General features: G+C 30.6%; 1 non-coding gene across 1 annotated transcript; it reads left to right on the top strand.

Annotated features, from left to right (window-relative positions):
• The first annotated feature begins 18,908 nt into the window (after nucleotides 1–18,908).
• Nucleotides 18,909–19,012, top strand: LOC130964218 (small nucleolar RNA R71). Its single transcript, XR_009080320.1, has one exon. It is a non-coding gene; the product is annotated as a small nucleolar RNA R71 (small nucleolar RNA).
• Nucleotides 19,013–20,019: the final 1,007 nt, after the last annotated feature.

Here is a 20,019-nt window from a genome sequence, read left to right as displayed (position 1 = left end):
ACCTGTGCACGGAATCCCTTCATGAATGAAGAACAACCAATATCAATAATAATAACAACAATAACATATTGTTTTTGGGCTTTAATATTTGAATTAGGTCCTAATTTTATTTTTGTGGTTTATTTTTGTTTCAAATTTTTTATTTTATCTTATTTTAATGCTGGTCAAAATTAAACATTTTTTATTCTTTTAAAAGTATATATTTTTTCCATTATTAGTTTTAGAAAATTGTAACTATCGTAATTGTGATGGTCATAATGATAATGATAGTAATTTGATAGTGAAATTGACAAAGGAATAATAAGAAAGAAAAATACTAACAAAGAGAAAAATTTGAAATAAAAGTTTTAATTTCAACAAGAGAATCAAACTCAGTTCTGGACTCTAGATTGAACTGGTTGGTTTAACTGAATAAATTGAAAACTAGTCATTAAACTAGTCCAGTTTAAATAAAACCCTAATTGGTCATGAACAAGTCAAGGAATTGAAAAAATTCATTGAATCCGTATATTTTTTAGTAATTAATCGGTTTAAAATAATAAAATACAAAAATTTATTTTTTTAAATATTTATTTATATATAAATATATTATTTTATTATATTCGGTTTAATAATTGAACTTTGGTTAAATTTTTAAATTTGTAACTCTGTCAATTCGATGACTAATTTGATTTTTAAAATCTTAAAAAATAAGATAAAAAATATTTGAAATCAAATTTAATGTTTTAAACATTAAAATTAAATTAGAATTTCAGTCGTTTTATCCAAATAATAATAATAATAATAAAAAACTCAAACTTAACAAAAATCCTTTAGACCCCTAGTTGGATTTTGAACCGAATAAGACCGGACCTTGAACATCCCTTATTATACTTTATGATAATAAGACTTTTTGTCTCATCACTAGTCAAGTGACATTTTCTTTTTGTCTCGTGACCAGTTAGGAGATATTTTTTAATTTTGTCTTCTTAGCAACAGAAACAGAAATGGAGTAGAAGAGAAAGAGAGAATCACACTAAGAAGTATCATGGTTCAGTTGCTAAGAGCAATGCAGCCAACGCTCAGTCTCCATCACAATAATGATGGAATTTCACTATAATCAACTGATTACAGACTCCAATTTTTCTCTAGGAACTACCCTTCCTATCTAGGACAAGTCTAGAATCTATCCCCAAAACTGAACTTGACTTGGTCACCTATCAAGCTTTCAACTGTCAAGTGCTAACCCAACTTGTAAGGGGATTCCCATAGAATCATGATACACAACACATAGATGTACAAAGGACCTCTAGGACACCTATGACTTTTTCTTTCATTTTGTACCCTCTGCCTTTTATCTCTCACTGGCTTTTTCTTACAAACCTCACACTGTTTGCCTTTTCACCATGAGACTCATACAGACAAAACTAAAGAAAAGAAAAACAAAATGTAACACATTGAAAGAGAAGAACTTCTGTTAGCTTTGGGTAGCTATGAGAACTTTGTACTTACTCTTATTACTTCAAGTCTTGGCCGTTCACCCTTATTATAGGAGGAAAAGTTTCCAAGGTTGAAACAATTCAACCAAGCTACTTTCTTCTTCTTCAATATCAAGGCCGGTTCGGAAAGAGAGAAGAGAGAGGAAAAAACCAAAGCAAATCAACATGCATGTACCTCTCTCTCATCAAGCTTCATCAATCTGAGTTTTCCATCTTGACTTTGTTCCCAAGAAAGAATTCTGACCCTTGATGAACTCTTGATCCGTAACAGCTCTATCTGTTCCATTTTTGCTTCTTCCTTCACGTAGCCTCTGTAGCTACCTTCTATGATGGATGAACAAAAGTGGAAACAAACTTCACTTCAGAAATCTTCTTCTTTGACTGAAACGGATTGTTTCTACTCCACATCTTGCCCTTAGTGGCAAAAATTCTAATCACGCCATACTGTAGATCTTCTTTTTGCAAGGGGTATAATCACCTTGGCCGCTTACTTCTTTCTAACTTCTCTGCTTCTACCTCTAATAGCTTCTTCCATCTGCTTTCCTGATGGAGGTGACACTCGAAAACAAGAGAGGGAAGAAAGTGAAAAAAAAAAAGGAAAACTTTGGAAGTAATGAGTGAAATTAAAATCAATTAAAACCCACTCCTCATCCTTATGCATAGTAACGTGTGAGGCATTAAAAGCTATCAAATTAATGTAAACTTTCTCTTTCCTGTTACCAATGCAATTAAACCAAGTTAATTGAATTTGAATACCACCAAAAGAGAGAGTGGATAACCGAACCACTTCTCTTTTCTTTCTTTTTCTTTTCAAATTCGGACTATGAGAATGTTGGTCTTTCACCACAAAGATTTTGGGCTGTTTCATAATTTTCTGGCCCAATTAACATTTGTAAGAAATAATTCAGCCACAATGCTTGAAATGTTTTTGTTTTATAGGCTGAATTTTCTCAACACATTGTACCATAATATTTTCAGCCCAATAATCAAATTTACACATTAGCAAAATTATTAATCAACAAATAAAAATAACAACTTAATAATTTTGTAATTAATTAATTTTAAACAATGTTTGATCATCGTTATATTTTAAGTTTTTCAAATTCAACATTCTTATATTATTATATTTAAAATCACGATATATTATTATCTCAATTCCATTTTAAATTAAAGTTGCTATAAATTTTCTCAAGAATTTGCTACTATAGATGGAGTGATACTTCAAATTGATCTTTAACAATTTTTGTTTTGGATAAATTAGCTTTTGACAAATTGGCCTTTGGTCTTTTAGCAGAAATTAGTCTCTAATTAAAATAAAGAAATAAATTATTTTTTCGTCTTTTAAAATTTTAGATAATTTAATATTTTAATATTATTATGTTTTTTAAAAAAATATTTTATTAATAACGGATTAATTCGAAATATAAATGATTAGGGATTAATTTAGAGTTTCACTCTTGTAGATATTATAATTCTAGCTATTAATGATTAGGGATTGATTCTAACTCTTATTTTATAAATTTTATATTAAAATGATGATGTTTAAATGTTTATGACGACATTAGAAATAATTAATTTAAAAAAAATATAGGGTACTAATATATTATCTGTTAATTTATTGCTAACAATAATTAATTATTATATTTTAAATATAATAATATTTTAAATATATGTATAAAGAGTAAAAAAATATATATATATAAAGAGACACATCTAGAAAATATATATATAAAAACATTTTTATTAGACACAACTATAAAAAAGATATTTTTATTAGATATATTCACAAAAATATTTTCATTAAATATAATTATAAATAAAAATTGGTAGAAGTTGTCAAAAATGTTAGTAATGTAGTGAGATTGATTAATTTATCACAAATAATTAAAAGAAAAAATATAATAAAAAAGGTAAATGGTTATAAAATTATGTGAATAAGAATTTTTTATTAAAAAAATCTCCTGGAAGAATTAGGTTAATAATACTGTAGCATATATTAACGAAAGTACAACACATTCCAAAAATAAAAATAAAAAACAAAAAAATCTACTTAATGAAAAGGTTCCAAAGATCTCATCCGCACGATTTCCTTCTTGCAATAACAAAAAAGAATCTTAGCCGTCGAAATCTGCATCGATATTTTCAAACCTTCAAAAAGCTTTCATTATCAAGTATCGTCAGATTCAGTTTCGAAAACCAGGCCAAAGCAGCTATTGTTCCGAAACTACCCTTTGGTCCCTATCTTCAACTAGCTTTGCACGTGGCTCCTCGAAATAAATCGAGGGTAAAACAGTAAATTCAACAATTATGAAAAGCCAGAACCCAGTGACCTTTTTCTGTCCCCTTGGCCTCTGTTAAAAGAAAAATAAAGAGAAAATTAAAAAAAAAAAAGAAAATAAGGCTGAAAGGCAAAGGTAACTCGCGTTTGGATAGCGTGGTCGCGTGTGAGCATTTCCATTCAAAGGTAAGGTCCCATCAACCACACATATATAGGACAAAATATGTTTTATAATTTTTTGGGTACATTTCTTTATAATTTTTTATTTTATTTAAGTTAGAGCTTATCAAGTGGATTTTTTTATTTTAATATGGAAGAGTGGAAAGAGTTTTACGTTAATGTTACAAAAAATAGAGATTTATAGTGTTATGAGGGCGCTGTTCTGCATAAGCACAATACGCAGAACACGTATTATACTGACAATACGTAAACTGTGTATTTACAATACACAGACTGTGTATTTTAATTTAATATTAAAATAATACAATACGTAGTTTGCGTATTGTAATTTAATATTAAAATAATACAATACGTATTGTCTTTATAAATTAAAAAAAATAATCTGACAATTCGCATTCTACGAATTCTATAGCCCCAGAATTTTGTAAAACATCATAACTTCTAATATTAAAAGATTACACCAACTTTTATCCAATATCTAAAAAAATTAACCTTATCAAATTTGAAAAATTTTTATTTTTTATTTCTTTTGGATTTTAATATATATGATGAATATTATTATAATAATTATAGTGACTACAAAATTTTGATAGTCTTTAAAAGATGTTATTAAAATTAAAGTAATATTTTTTAATTTAAAACATAAAAATAATAAACACACATATATATTCTTATTTTTAATATAATAATAGTTATTAAATAGATTATTTATATATGTAAAACTTGTTTATAATGCATTTTGATTTTTTCTTTCAGGAATTCAATTATCAAGCAAATATATTATATCATTACCTTATATGATAATAGATTTTCTATACTCCAAATATTAATATGTTATTTTAAATAAACAAATTAAATTGTTTTAGAAAATTTGACTTCAAATAAATATTTTGTTTAAATTATGTTTACGGTTAACCTATTAACAGAAGTAGTGTATTTTACGAAGTTAAGCTTCATTTTAGTTTTTGAAATTGATAAGTTATATTAATTTAGTATCTGATTTTTTAATTAACTACAATTTGGTCTTTTAAATTTGAAAAATATATTCATATAATTTTTTATGTATTTTCTGTTACTAGAATTTAATGTTGTTAGTGACGTGACTCAATTTTTGCTATACTGGACATATTAAAACGATGTTGCAGTATTTTGATATTAAAGAAGGCACTAAACAATGTCGTTTTAGGGTTTCAACAAAACTAAAACATTAAACCCCTCCTTTTTATCACTTCGTCTTCTCCTTTTCCACTGAACTTTAAAAAAAAATAACTCTTTCATGGGTGAAAAGAATTGAAAGTTGTCGGAGGAGAAGGTGTTTTTGGTTATCTTTTGATTTTTACGGTGTGTATCAGCACCCTAGAGGTTAAAAAGGGATTTAAGATGACTACAAACACTTTCTTTTCGAGCAACCTTCAATTCTTTTCACCCATAGAAGAGTTATTTTTTTTTTAAGTTTAGTAGAGAATAAGATGAAGTGATCAAAAGAGAGGGGTTTAACGTTTTAGTTTTGTTGAAACCCTAAAACGACGTTATTTAGTACCTTTTTAGCGCCAAAACACATACGACATCGTTTTAATATGTCCAGCGTGGTAAAGATTGAGCCACATCACAAACAACGTTGAGCTTCGGTGACAAAAAATACACGAAGGACTATGTTGATGTACTTTCTTAAATCTGAGAGATCAAATTATAGCAATTAAGAAGTTAATAACTAAATTAGTGTAATTCGTCAATCTAAAAAATTAAAGTGAGGCTTAACTTATATTTTACTGTTTTCTTATTATCATAACATAAAAATATAAAAACTTTTAAATATATAAATTTGTTTGGAAAAAAGAGATAAATATAAGAATAATAAAATATTGTTGTCGTAGAATAAAATTTGTTTGACATTTTAAAACCAAAATATTAGAGATAATGTGATAAGGATATAAACATGAATTTTTTATTTTGTTTTTGACTCTTATCTTTATATTTTGAGTAAAGTGATGACAACTAAATTTTTGAGAATTTATATTCTGGATAGATTAATTTTTTAAAAAAAGTATTAATAAAGTTTTTTAGGATAATAAATATGAACACATTACTTTTAAATTAGTCTCTATAATCAATTAGGATAAAAAATTTTAATTTAAACTAATTTATCCACATTTATTATCATGAAAATTTTTATTGATATTTTTTTAAAAAACTAATCTATTTAAAATGTAAATTTTTAAGAAATTTATTTATCATTTTACTCTTAAATTTTTGTTCTGAGGTACTTATTAACCATAGTGTAATCTTTAGGAGAAAGCCATTTACAATGAAAAACTTAATGAAACTATGAAAAATTTAACACGTGATTTCATACATACCCTAATGCCATAAGCGGCAACACTTACAAACTGCCGCTAAGTTCTTTTCTTGGGGGTTTAGGCGGCGGGAGGTTGCATACTCTTAAATCAACCGCCGCAAAACTGTTTTACTATGAGACTACTATTGGGTCTTGCAGGATATTTTAAAGCGGTTTTAATGGCAGTTTTATGCTTGCCAAAGCGTCACATAAAATTTGACTTTTTGCAACGGCTTTTAAACCACCACCAATCGTTAAGGGTATTTAGTGTAACTGTCGCAGCATAGCCGAATTTGGTATGCTGGCAGTATCATGAAACCGCCACAATTTGACATTTTTGTTATGATTGCTGCAAGGTTTCTTGTTAAAAATGCTAAACAAACAAAAATAGTAAACATAGCTTACTAAATACTAAGCTCATAAATTTAAATAAAAAACTAAAAATTAATAAAATCTTATGCCTGACACTAATTTTTTAGTATAAATATAAAAAATAAAAACAACATCTATAATAATATCGCTTATATTAGTTTCATAAAATATTGGTGTAGCTTATTTTATTATAATATGTTGCATGTAAGTTTATTTTCGCATATAATAACTCGTGTAAGATATACATCATTAATTCATTATATTGTTTGGTTTTTGGGACTATATATTAATGGATCCCTTCTGAAATCACATGGATTAAGTACAAATGGAGCCCACTTAAGACTAGTTTAGTGAAATCTCTTTACTTTCAATTAGCTTCACTTTTCATCAAACATAATCATAATAATTTAATGATTGAGGCCATGTTGCATGCGAGAGATGTTTGCCTTCCCATTGTAATGACGTCATGGATAAATATTATTTTTCATTTAACAGGTTTTTATTCGATTTTTTTTCATTTACCTGTGACAAAAGATTAAAGATTTTTTTTTTCAGAGTTTAAAAATATATAAAATTTTTGTAATTAATTTTTCTTAAATTTAAAAAGAAAGAATGTCCAAACATGCATGCCATCAAGACTGTGTTTAGTTCTGAAAATATGATAAGACAAGATATTAAGAACAAGACATAAAGAATAAAAATAAAAAAATAATATTTTTATATTTTTTTTAATGATAAATTTAAATAAAATCTAATTTATTTTTATTTTTTTGTTTAAAAAATTTAAAAAATATAATAATAAAAAATATAATTATAAAAAATTAATAAAAATAATAAAATAAAATAAAATATATTTTTTGTTAATATTTTTATATTTGTTTTATTAAAATATAAATACAAAATATATTAATTTAATATTTTTAAATATAATATTTTTATTTATATCTTATCTATAAAATATAATTTTATATTTCTGTCAGCATATATCACATAGCTCAATAAACAACAAAGTACTTGCTAGCCATGGACAGCTTTGCAAATTAATTTTTGTTTAAGATACCATAATTAATTAGTTTAGTTAATATAATGGATGATAGTTCTAACTCATGGTAGAATAGTAATATTTTTAATATTTTGTTAAAGGTTTTATAATTAAAAGCAATAAACCATGCCGGTGGTCCAGTGGCGGCAGAATTGCCCCCACAAAACAAAATAGAAAATGGAGTTAGAGGACCACCCTTCAACCTTTGGGCCAACTTATCACTATTTAATAATTAATTAAAAAGAGGGAACTGTGGTGGGTTCCTTTATCATTATATTGTTTCCTTATTTTTCTTCTTTCTTTTTTAATAAATTAAAAAAATATATTTTTAAAATAATTATGATTTTATTTGTGACAATTTGACAATATTTTACCGTGAATTGGTTAAATAATTAATTTACTCATTCGTTTAAATAAGTTTAAAAATTTAAATTTTACCTTATGTTATACATTATAATTATCGGTCAATATTAAATTTTTAAATAAAATTTAAATTTACAACAAATTAATCTTTAATATATTAAATTACAAAATCTCATGAGAGAGAGAGAGAGAAAAAACTATTGCCTATTAGATAATATGCCAATTTTAGCAAATATAATGTCAACATATAATGGTATGTCAGTACAAAAATAAAATGATAATATGTTCAAATAATGGTGATTTAAAAAATTAGGTTTGTTCGATGTCTTTCAACAAAAACTAGAAATGTGTGTTTATCCTAATTTTATTATTCTCATTTTTAAAGTACATAGAAAATTAAACAAAATTTTATTTTAGACAGAAGTTTTTATTATCTATATTTATTCCTTCCCCGAAAATATATATTGTGGCCCATAATCTATCACCCAAGAATTACAATATATATATATATATATATATATATATATATATATATATATATATATATATATATATATATATATCCCTAACTTTAATTGTGACTATTTCTAAAAATAATCTATTTATATGTGTAAAACAATCATATAAATAATGGTACATGAATTAAAATGACTATAAGTAAATAAAATTCTCTATAATGGTAAATTATACAGTACAATATTGATCAATTTGATCCAAATTTGGTTTGATTAATTTTAAATATGAATACTCAAATCAAATTAAATTCAATCTAATTAGATTTTCACAAAATAGTATAAATTAAAAAAAAAAACTCTAATAATAATATAAACAATTTTAATCATTTGGATAGATTTTCAAATTTTTTGAACTGGCTTTCAGCCCTTATTTTTGTATTGTATCCCTAGCTAGCTAGCTCATTAGCTTAATGTAGTTAAAATAAATAGTGTTGACCCTGTATTATGTGAGGCCAAAATCTAAGTGGAGTTGGTGCTATAATGACATAAGAAAAGAAGGACAAACAAATTAAAGAAGGTTTTAATTTGCAATCAGAGGTGATATTAAATTGGATCAACTACTAGTTTAATAAGGATTGGAAGGTTCAACTATATTTAAAGAGTAATAATATACTACATTACTACTATGTAAAGGCCAATGCAATGCATACATATATATCATGGTAATTTCAGAATTATATATATACATACACACACAAACAAAATTAGAATTGTTACATACATTAATACATTATGAAATTATTCACTCAAAAACTTAAATTGATATAACTAAAAAATACATTAATAATGATATATCTCTAATACATCTTATTACTCGACCTTTTTTAGGTTTGAAACATAATTATTATAGACATTTCTTGTTTTGTTAGTTTGTTTTATGTTGAAAATTTTTTTCTTGATATTAATAATTGAATTCTAAATTTTTTTAGTTATAGCAAAATTATAATATATATATAGCGTCTCATAAAATGACTTATATCAAAAGTTTAAACTGATATTAGACACGTTAGACATAAATTTAAAGGAGTGCATTTTTAAGATATAACAACTTTTAATTTGTCAAGTCCCTTCAATGGAACAATCTTGCTTTAGATTTGAGTTTTTTCCCCCAAAAATATTCACTAACGGAACCTAACAAATCCATATTTTTTGTTGAATAGAAAACCTAATAGTCAATCAATTTTAAAATTGTATTAAGCCATAACTCGGTCAATACTAATTGAATTACCGATGTTCACATCTTATTGGTAAAGGGATTTGAATAATTCGATATAAAATTTCAACTATTTATCTTTTTTTTTTTTTAAATTGCTTAAAAAAAGTGAACCATAAAATAAACACTATTTCACGTAAGAAACCCTCGGAGAAATACAATAGACGAAGAAAGGAATATAAAGATTATGGTCCTTGGGAACAAAAGGAATTTATATTTGATAAGTGCTATTGTCATTTTCAGTTAAGGAATTGTGTTTTTTTCTTCCAAAAAAAAAAAAGAATTGTGTAATTTACTTTTATGCACTTTGACAGAGGTGGAGCATTTGCCTTGCCCTCCACAAATTTGGACCCACCCCACACATCAAGATTTTGGTCTTTGCATTCTTCGGTAGCTTTCATTTGGTAGGGAGAAATTCCAAGATTTTATATATAGTGACGGAACAGAAAATTAAAAACAGCTATATGTAAAAACCTAAAATTAAAATTCTAGCTATTATATTGATTTTTTAAATATAAGATCTAGAATTATTATCATATATAAGTGTGATGAAAAGTACATGAATATATATATATATATATATATATATATATATCTCAAATTTATTAATGTTATATTTTATTTTTTCAGTTGGTTTGATTTTATTTAATTTTTTAATCTCAATCTTGATTAAAGTTATTAATATAATATAATAACTACTTTCATCACTTTGTGGTATTAATATTGATTAACGTAATTATTTTTACCTCTAACATAAAATTTAATAAGGTAACTTTTTTTTTTTTTAATGTGGGAACAAACACATTGTTATAATAATGGAGACAATATATATACATCCATATATATATATATATATATATATATATATATATATATATATATATATATTAGCTGCTTCTTTTGTTTTCCTAAGGATCAATGGGGGCAAATGTCCCTACACCTACAAGTGTAGATCTATCCCTGTATATAGATGGGTTTAACGTGAAAATATATACATAAAATTTTTATATTTTTTCCCAAAATAAACTAGCTAACCTTTAAGAATTAAGAACATATATCTTACACTATTTAACTTTATTTATGATTTGACATTTTTTTAACTGTTGTATTGTATTTTTCATTTCAACTACTTTTTGCACCATAAAATTAAATGATCGAGATACCAAATATGTGAATGGAATAAAGAGCAAGCTTTAAATATTTTTTCTTCTTTATTTTATTAGAGCATATATGTATAAGAAATTCCCCAAGGGAGGACCATGCATGGTCCATATATATTGGGCACTACCAATCAATTATCAAATTAGAATCCTAAGTTTTAAGAGCTATGTATGTAATGCATGCATATGCTAAATTTTTTCAATGGATACAAATTATATTATGTTTAAAAATAAATATATATGACCCCATTATATGTTTTTTTTTTTTTATCATTAACTGTTTATCTATTTCATTTTATTTTATTTTAAAAATAAAATCAATTACAAACATATATATGGGAGAGAGGATCCAATTGACAAAAATCCTCAAACAATGTGGCCTTTATTCTTTAAAGTATACCTTTTGGCCATTTTAGGAGAAGAAAGCGAAAGAACATAAGCAAATGAAAGCAAAAGAGACCCTCCTTTTTTATTATATATATTATAGGAAGAATTTTAAATATTCTTAAAATACCAGTATTTCAATAATTTTAGTCGTTAATATCAATTAATTATAAAAATATATAATATATATTAATTAAAATTAACGGTTAAAATTTATAAAAGAATAAAGTATACTTTTTGTTCTTGAAGTTTGGTAAAAGTTTTAAAAATATTCTTAAGTTTTATTTTGTTTTAATTTTGTCCCAAAAGTTCAATTTGCATCAAAGATATCCTCAACGGTTAAATTTTCAAAAAATTTAAGACCAATCTAACAATAATACATGAAAAATATGCTTGATTTGCTTGTGTTGAGGGCACATTCTTATAAAATTGTTGTTGAATTGGTTTTAAATTTTTTGAAAAATTAGCTGCTATTAGGAGTATATTTGATGCAAATCGAAAACTTCTCGGACAAAATTGAAACAAAATAAAATTTAGAGGTATTTTTAAAACTTTTATCAAATTTCAAGAATAAAAAATATATTTTACCCTTTATAAAATATTGGTATTTCAGAAACATTTGTAAATTATCCTATATTATATATCAGAAATGTTTTGTAACAAAAAAAATTAATAAAAAATAACAAAAATTTGAATTATTTAATATTTATTAATTATTACTAGAATTAATAGATATTACATAAAACAAATTTGGACTGTTTTTTTTTGTCTTCTTAGTATTATTTGATTATATATTTCTTATTTTTATTGTTATTTATTTTGCCACGTATCCAAAAAAATAAATAAAAGAAAAACCATGATTATATTAGTGATGCCTTTAGTCACCTCATAATTGAAACTTGAAAGCAGATTCTGAGAGGGGTCGAGAGAAAGAACCCTCGCTCCAAGGCATCTTCTGGATATGGAAGCTAAGGCCATGCACATATAATAATTGTCATTGTTTGTTTTATTTTTGTTTAGCAAATTAAAGTTATGCAAAATTGGCCTCCGATCCATTGGAAAGTAATCTATAATGATAAAACACCTTTCTATTAAGAAATTCAATTATGCACTTTTTTCTTGAAGAAGCCTCCTCCTAGGATCAATAATTGTTGGGAGCACAGATATGCTATAAAGACTCATCATCGGCCACATTTGGCAGCATTTTAATTTGTTCCTACTTCCTAGCTAACAATAATGCTTTTAAAAAAAAAAAATTAGGATTTAAAACGTTGGATTTGGCATAAAATGAAGCCTACAATAGTACGATCCTTCCAGTCAGTTATTTTCATTTTTCAGCCCGTTAAGAGCAATAAAATTAATCACACATATGTAACTATTACTTCCAAAATAAAAAAAATAAAAATAGAAATTTGTTGCTTGTGTGCTGAATTATACATGCAAAATTAAGTATGTATTATTAGAATTGAGATTGAATGAGTGAATTTAATTTAACTTTAAAAATTAGTTTATTAGTTGAAGAATGATTTACATTTATAAACTCTTTAAAGATGTTATTTTTTAACAGTATATATCTTTCATGTCTAGAAATGATTATCTGGAATATGAAAATTTGTAAGTGAATACCCAATAACATTGAATTGAATAGACTCTAATATTATATTAGAATTGAGATTGAGTGGGTCTAATTTGTTAGGTAGATAGTGTATTTATCAGTTAGTTAGTACAATAAGCTAATCATTCAATTAGACAGTTAGTCAGTTAGTTAAGCTGAATTATCTATTCTGTGTCTATAAATAGCAACTTCTGTAACTGATTCAGTTAAGCTACCAATTCAATTACTCCTTTTTTCACTTACTTTCTCTCTCTCTCTCTTTTATTCTCTCTTCTCTCTTCTCTCTCTAATTTTCTCATCTGCTCTAACCTTTTTCTAATGGTTTCTGATACTTTTTGTGGTATCAGAGCCTCTGATCCATGACAATTTTAACACCTTCTACTGCATAAGCTCAAACTAGCACAACAACAATGGTGCGCGAAATTGTGATCTCTACACAACTTTGCACAACTAACCAGCAAGTGCACTGGGTCGTCCAAGTAATACCTTACGTGAGTAAGGGTCGATCCCACGGAGATTGTTGGTATGAAGCAAGCTATATATGGTCACCTTGTAAATCTTAGTCAGGCAGACTCAAATGGGTATAGTGAGATACGAATAAAGCATAAAGATAAAGATAGAGGTACTTATGTAATTCATTGGTAGGAACTTCAGATAAGCGTATGAAGATGCCTTCCCTTCCGTCTCTCTACTTTCCTACTGTCTTCATCCAATCCTTCTTACTCCTTTCCATGGCAAGCTTATGTAGGGTTTCACCGTTGTCAGTGGCTACCTCCCATCCTCTCAGTGAAAATGTTCCTATGCTCTGTCACAGCATATGGCTAATCAGCTGTCGGTTCTCGGTCAGGCCGGAATAGAATCCAGTGATTCTTTTGCGTCTGTCACTAACGCCCCGCCTGCTAGGAGTTTGAAGCACGTCACAGTCATTCAATCATTGAATCCTACTCAGAATACCACAGACAAGGTTAGACCTTCCGGATTCTCTTGAATGCCGCCATCAGTTCTTGCCTATACCACGAAGACTCTGATCTCACGGAATGGCTGGCTCGTTTGTCAGGCGAGCACTCGGTTGTCAGGCGATCAACCATGCATCGTGTATCAGGAATCCAAGAGATATTCACTAGAGCCTTGTTTGCTTGTAGAACAAAAGTGGTTGTCAGTCACCTTGTTCATAGGTGAGAATGATGATGAGTGTCACGGATCATCACATTCATCAAGTTGAAGAACAAGTGATATCTTGGACAAAGAACAAGCGGAATTGAATAGAAGAACAATAGTAATTGCATTAATACTCGAGGTACAGCAGAGCTCCACACCTTAATCTATGGTGTGTAGAAACTCCACCGTTGAAAATACATAAGAACAAGGTCTAGGCATGGCCGAATGGCCAGCCTCCCAAAGTGAGTTCAATCATCAAAACATGATCAAAAAGCTCTCCAATACAATAGTAAAAGGTCCTACTTATAGAAAACTCGTAGCCTAGGGTGTACAGAGATGAGTAAATGACATAAAAATCCACTTCCGGGCCCACTTGGTGTGTGCTTGGGCTGAGCAATGAAACTTTTTCGTGTAGAGACTCTTCTTGGAGTTAAACGCCAGCTTTTATGCCAGTTTGGGCGTTTAACTCCCATTTTGGTGCCAGTTCCGGCGTTTAACGCTGGGAATTCTGAGGGTGACTTTGAACGCCGGTTTGGGCCATCAAATCTTGGGCAAAGTATGGACTATCATATATTGCTGGAAAGCCCAGGATGTCTACTTTCCAACGCCGTTGAGAGCGCGCCAATTGGGCTTCTGTAGCTCCAGAAAATCCACTTCGAGTGCAGGGAGGTCAGAATCCAACAGCATCTGCAGTCCTTTTCAGTCTCTGGATCAGATTTTTGCTCAGGTCCCTCAATTTCAGCCAGAAAATACCTGAAATCACAGAAAAATACACAAACTCATAGTAAAGTCCAGAAAAGTGAATTTTAACTAAAAACTAATAAAAATATACTAAGAACTCAACTAAAACTATTAAAAACATACTAAAAACAATGCCTAAAAGGGTACAAATTATCCGCTCATCACAACACCAAACTTAAATTGTTGCTTGTCCTCAAGCAACTGAAAATCAGATAAGATAAAAAGAAGAGAATATACTATAGACTCCAAATTATCAATGAAACTTAGCTCCACATTAGATGAGCGGGACTAGTAGCTTTTTGCCTCCGAACAGTTTTGGCATCTCACTTTATCCTTTGAAATTCAGAATGATTGGCTTCTTTAGGAACTCAGAATCCAGATAGTGTTATTGATTCTCCTAGTTAAGTATGATGATTCTTGAACACAGCTACTTATTGAGTCTTGGCCGTGGCCCAAAGCACTCTGTCTTCCAGTATTACCACCGGATACATACATGCCACAGACACATAATTGGGTGAACCTTTTCAGATTGTGACTCAGCTTTGCTAAAGTCCCCAATTAGAGGTGTCCAGGGTTCTTAAGCACACTCTTTTTGCCTTGGATCACAACTTTATTTCTTTCTTTTTCTTTTCTTTTCGTTTTTCTCCTTCTTTTTTTTTTGTATTCACTGCTTTTTCTTGCTTCAAGAATCATTTTTATGATTTTTCAGATCCTCAGTAACATGTCTCCTTTTTCATCATTCTTTCAAGAGCCAACAATTTTAACATTCATGAACAACAAATTCAAAAGACATATGCACTGTTCAAGCATACATTCAGAAAACAAAAAGTATTGCCACCACATCAAACCAATTAAGCTAGTTTTAAAGATGAATTCGAAATCCTGTACTTCTTGTTCTTTTGTAATAAAAACAGTTTTCATTTAAGAAAGGTGATGGATTCATAGGATATTCATAACTTTAAGGCATAGACACTAAGACACTAATGATCATAAGACACAAACATGGACAAACATAAGCATAAAAATTCGAAAAACAAGAAAATAAAGAACAAGGAGATTAAAGAACGGGTCCACCTCAGTGATGGCGGCTTGTTCTTCTTCTTGAAGGTCTTATGGAGTGCTTGAGCTCCTCAATGTCTCTTCCTTGTCTTTGTTGCTCCTCTCTCATGTTTCTTTGATCTTCTCTAATTTCATGGAGGAGGATGGAATGTTCTTGGTGCTCCACCCTTAGTTGTCCCATGTTGGAACTCAATTCTCCTAGGGAGGTGTTCAGTTGCTCCCAATAGTCTTGTGGAGAAAAGTGCATCTCTTGAGGCATCTCAGGGATCTCAAGATGAGAGGGGTCTCTTGTTTGCTCCATCCTTTTCTTAGTGATGGGCTTGAGGTCATGCCTTCTCAGTTGAACCGGCTTCCTTCTTGAATCTCTCTTTCATTGAACGCCCTCTTCATAAATGTCTATGAGGACTTAGTCCAACCTTTGATCAAAGTTGACCCTTCTTCATGGCCACAACTTCATAGAAGTGGTCTTGATGCACCCTTGAGATGAATCTCTCCATCTCCCATGACTCGGAGGAGGAGGCTTTTGCCTTCCCTTTCCTCTTTTTAGAGGTTTCTCCGGCCTTGGATGCCATAAATGGTTATGGAAAAACAAAAAGCAATGCTTTTACCACACCAAACTTAAATGGTTTGCTCGTCCTCGAGCAAAAGAAGAAAGAAGAGAGTAGAAGAAGAAGAAATGAGGAAGAAGGGAATGGCTTTGTGTTCAGCCAAAGAGGGGGAGAAGTGGTGTTTTATGAAGGATGGATGTGAGTGGTGAAGAAAGAGATGGGATTTGGTAGGTGAAGGGTTTTTGGGGAAGAGGTATTGAGGTGATTGGTGAATGGGTGAAGAAGAAGAGAGAGTGGTGGGGTTGGTGGGGATCCTGTGGGGTCCACAGATCCTGAGGTGTCAAGGAAAAGTCATCCCTGCACCAAATGGCATGCAAAAACGTGTTTTGAGCCAATTCTGGCGTTAAACGCCGGGCTGGTGCCCATTCCTGGCGTTTAACGCCAGGTTCTTGCCCTTTTCTGGCGTTTAACGCCAGTCTGGTGCCCCTTTCTGGCGTTAAACGCCCAGAATGGTGCCAGACTGGGCGTTAAACGCCCAACTGCTAGCCTCACTGGCGTTTAAACGCCAGTGGGTTCTTCCTCCAGGGTGTGCTATTTTTCTTCCTGTTTTTCATTCTGTTTTTACTTTTTCAATTGATTTTGTGACTTCTCATGATCATCAACCTATAGAAAACATAAAATAACAAAAGAAAATAGATAAAATATAACATTGGGTTGCCTCCCAACAAGCGCTTCTTTAATGTCAGTAGCTTGACAGTGGGCTCTCATGGAGCCTCACAAATGCTCAGAGCAATGTTGGAACCTCCCAACACCAAACTTAGAGTTTGAATGTGGGGGTTCAACACCAAACTTAGAGTTTGGTTGTGGCCTCCCAACACCAAACTTAGAGTTTGACTGTGGGGGCTCTGTTTGACTCTGATTTGAGAGAAGCTCTTCATGCTTCCTCTCCATGGTGACAGAGGGATATCCTTGAGCCTTAAACACAAAGGATTCTTCATTCACTTGAATGATCAGTTCGCCTCTATCAACATCAATCACAGCTTTTGCTGTGGCTAGGAAGGGTCTGCCAAGGATGATGGTTTCATCCATGCACTTCCCAGTCTCTAGGACTATGAAATCAGCAGGGATGTAATGGTGTTCAATCTTCACCAAAACATCCTCTACAAGTCTATGAGCTTGTTTTCTTGAATTGTCTACCATCTCTAGTGAGATTCTTGCAGCTTGTACCTCAAAGATCCCTAGCTTCTCCATTACAGAGAGAGGCATGAGGGTTACACTTGACCCTAAGTCACACAGAGCCTTCTTGAAGGTCATGGTGCCTATGGTACAAGGTATTGAAAACTTCCCAGGATCTTGTCTCTTTTGAGGTAATTTCTGCCTAGACAAGTCATCCAGTTCTTTGGTGATCAAAGGAGGTTCATTCTCCCAAGTCTCATTTCCAAATAACTTGTCATTTAGCTTCATGATTGCTCCAAGGTATTTAGCAACTTGCTCTTCAGTGACATACTCATCCTCTTCAGAGGAAGAATACTCATCAGAGCTCATGAAAGGCAGAAGTAAGTCTAATGGAATCTCTATGGTCTCATTTTGAGCCTCAGATTCCCATGGTTCCTCATTGGGGAACTCAATGGAGGTCAGTGCACGCCCACTGAGGTTTTCCTCAGTGGCGTTCACTTCCTCTCTTTCCTCTCCAAATTCGGCCATGTTGATGGCCTTGCACTCTCTTTTTGGATTTTCTTCTGTATTGCTTGGAAGAGTACTAGGAGGGAGTTCAGTAATTTTCTTGCTCAGCTGTCCCACTTGTGCCTCCAAATTCCTAATGGAGGACCTTGTTTCAGTCATGAAACTTTGAGTGGTTTTGATTAGATCAGAGACCATAGTTGCTAAGTCAGAGGGATTCTGCTTAGAATTCTCTGTCTGTTGCTGAGAAGATGATGGAAAAGGCTTGCCATTGCTAAACCTATTTCTTCCACCATTATTGTTGTTGAAACTTTGTTGAGGTCTCTCTTGATTCTTCCATGAGAAATTTGGGTGATTTCTCCATGAAGAATTATAGGTGTTTCCATAGGGTTCTCCTAGGTAATTCACCTCTTCCATTGAAGGGTTCTCAGGATTATAGGCTTCTTCTTCAGATGAAGCATCCTTAGTACTGCTTGGTGCATTTTGCATTCCAGACAGATTTTGAGAAATCAAATTGACTTGTTGAATCAATATCTTGTTCTGAGCCAGAATGGCATTCAGAGTATCAATCTCAAGAACTCCGTTCTTCTGATTAGTCCCATTGTTCACAGGATTCCTTTCAGAAGTGTATATGAATTGGTTATTTGCAACCATTTCAATTAGCTCTTGAGCTTCTGTAGGCGTCTTCTTCAAATGAAGAGATCCTCCAGCAGAGCTATCCAAAGACATCTTGGATAGTTCAGAGAGACCATCATAGAAAATACCTATGATGCTCCATTCAGAAAGCATGTCAGATGGACATTTTCTGATCAATTGTTTGTATCTTTCCCAAGCTTCATAGAGGGATTCTCCATCCTTTTGTCTGAAGGTTTGGACTTCCACTCTAAGCTTACTCAATTTTTGAGATGGAAAGAACTTTGCCAAGAGGGCATTGCCTAGCTTTTCCCATGAGTCCAGGCTTTCTTTAGGTTGTGAGTCCAACCATGTCCTAGCTCTGTCTCTTACAGCAAAAGGGAATAGCATAAGTCTGTAGACCTCAGGGTCAACCCCATTAGTCTTGACAGTGTCACAGATTTGCAAGAATTCAGCTAAGAACTGATGAGGATCTTCCAATGGAAGTCCATGGAACTTGCAATTCTATTGCATTAGAGAAACTAATTGAGGCTTAAGCTCAAAGTTGTTTGCTCCAATGGCAGGGATAGAGATGCTTCTCCCATAGAAGTCGGGAGTAGGTGCAGTAAAGTCACCCAGCACCTTCCTTGCATTGTTTGCATTATTGTTGTTTTCGGCTGCCATGTGTTCTTCTTTTTTGAAGATTTCTGTTAGGTCCTCTACAGAGAGTGGTGCTTTGGCTTCTCTTAGCTTTCTCTTCAAGGTCCTTTCAGGTTCAAGATCAGCCTCAACAAGAATGCTTTTGTCATTGCTCCTGCTCATAAGAAAGAGAAGGGAACAAGAAAATGTGGAATCCTCTATGTCACAGTATAGAGATTCCTTTAGGTGTCAGAGGAAAAGAAAAATAGAAGACAGAAGTAGAAAATTCGAACTTATCAAAGAAGATGGAGTTCGAATTTTGCATTAAGGAATAGTGTTAGTCCATAAATAGAAGGATGTGAGAAGAAGGGAGGTAATTTTCGAAAATTAAGTAAAGGATTTTGAAAACATTTTGAAAAATAGTCTTTAATTTTCGAAAACTGAGTAAAAAAAAATTATTTTTGAAAAAGATTTTGAAATTAGAAATAAAAAAGGTTTGATTGAAAACTATTTTGAAAAAGATGTGATTAAAAAGATATGATTGGTTTTTTTAAAAAAGATGTGATTGAGAAGATATGATTTGAAAAAGATTTGATTTTGAAAAACTTTGAAAACTTGAAAAAAAATTGATTTGAAAACAAAAATCC

This window comes from Arachis stenosperma, chromosome 2, assembly GCF_014773155.1.
Source record: "Arachis stenosperma cultivar V10309 chromosome 2, arast.V10309.gnm1.PFL2, whole genome shotgun sequence".
NCBI lineage: Eukaryota > Viridiplantae > Streptophyta > Magnoliopsida > Fabales > Fabaceae > Arachis > Arachis stenosperma.
Note: the sequence above shows the minus strand (reverse complement) of the source record. Positions and strands in the feature narration are given on the sequence as shown.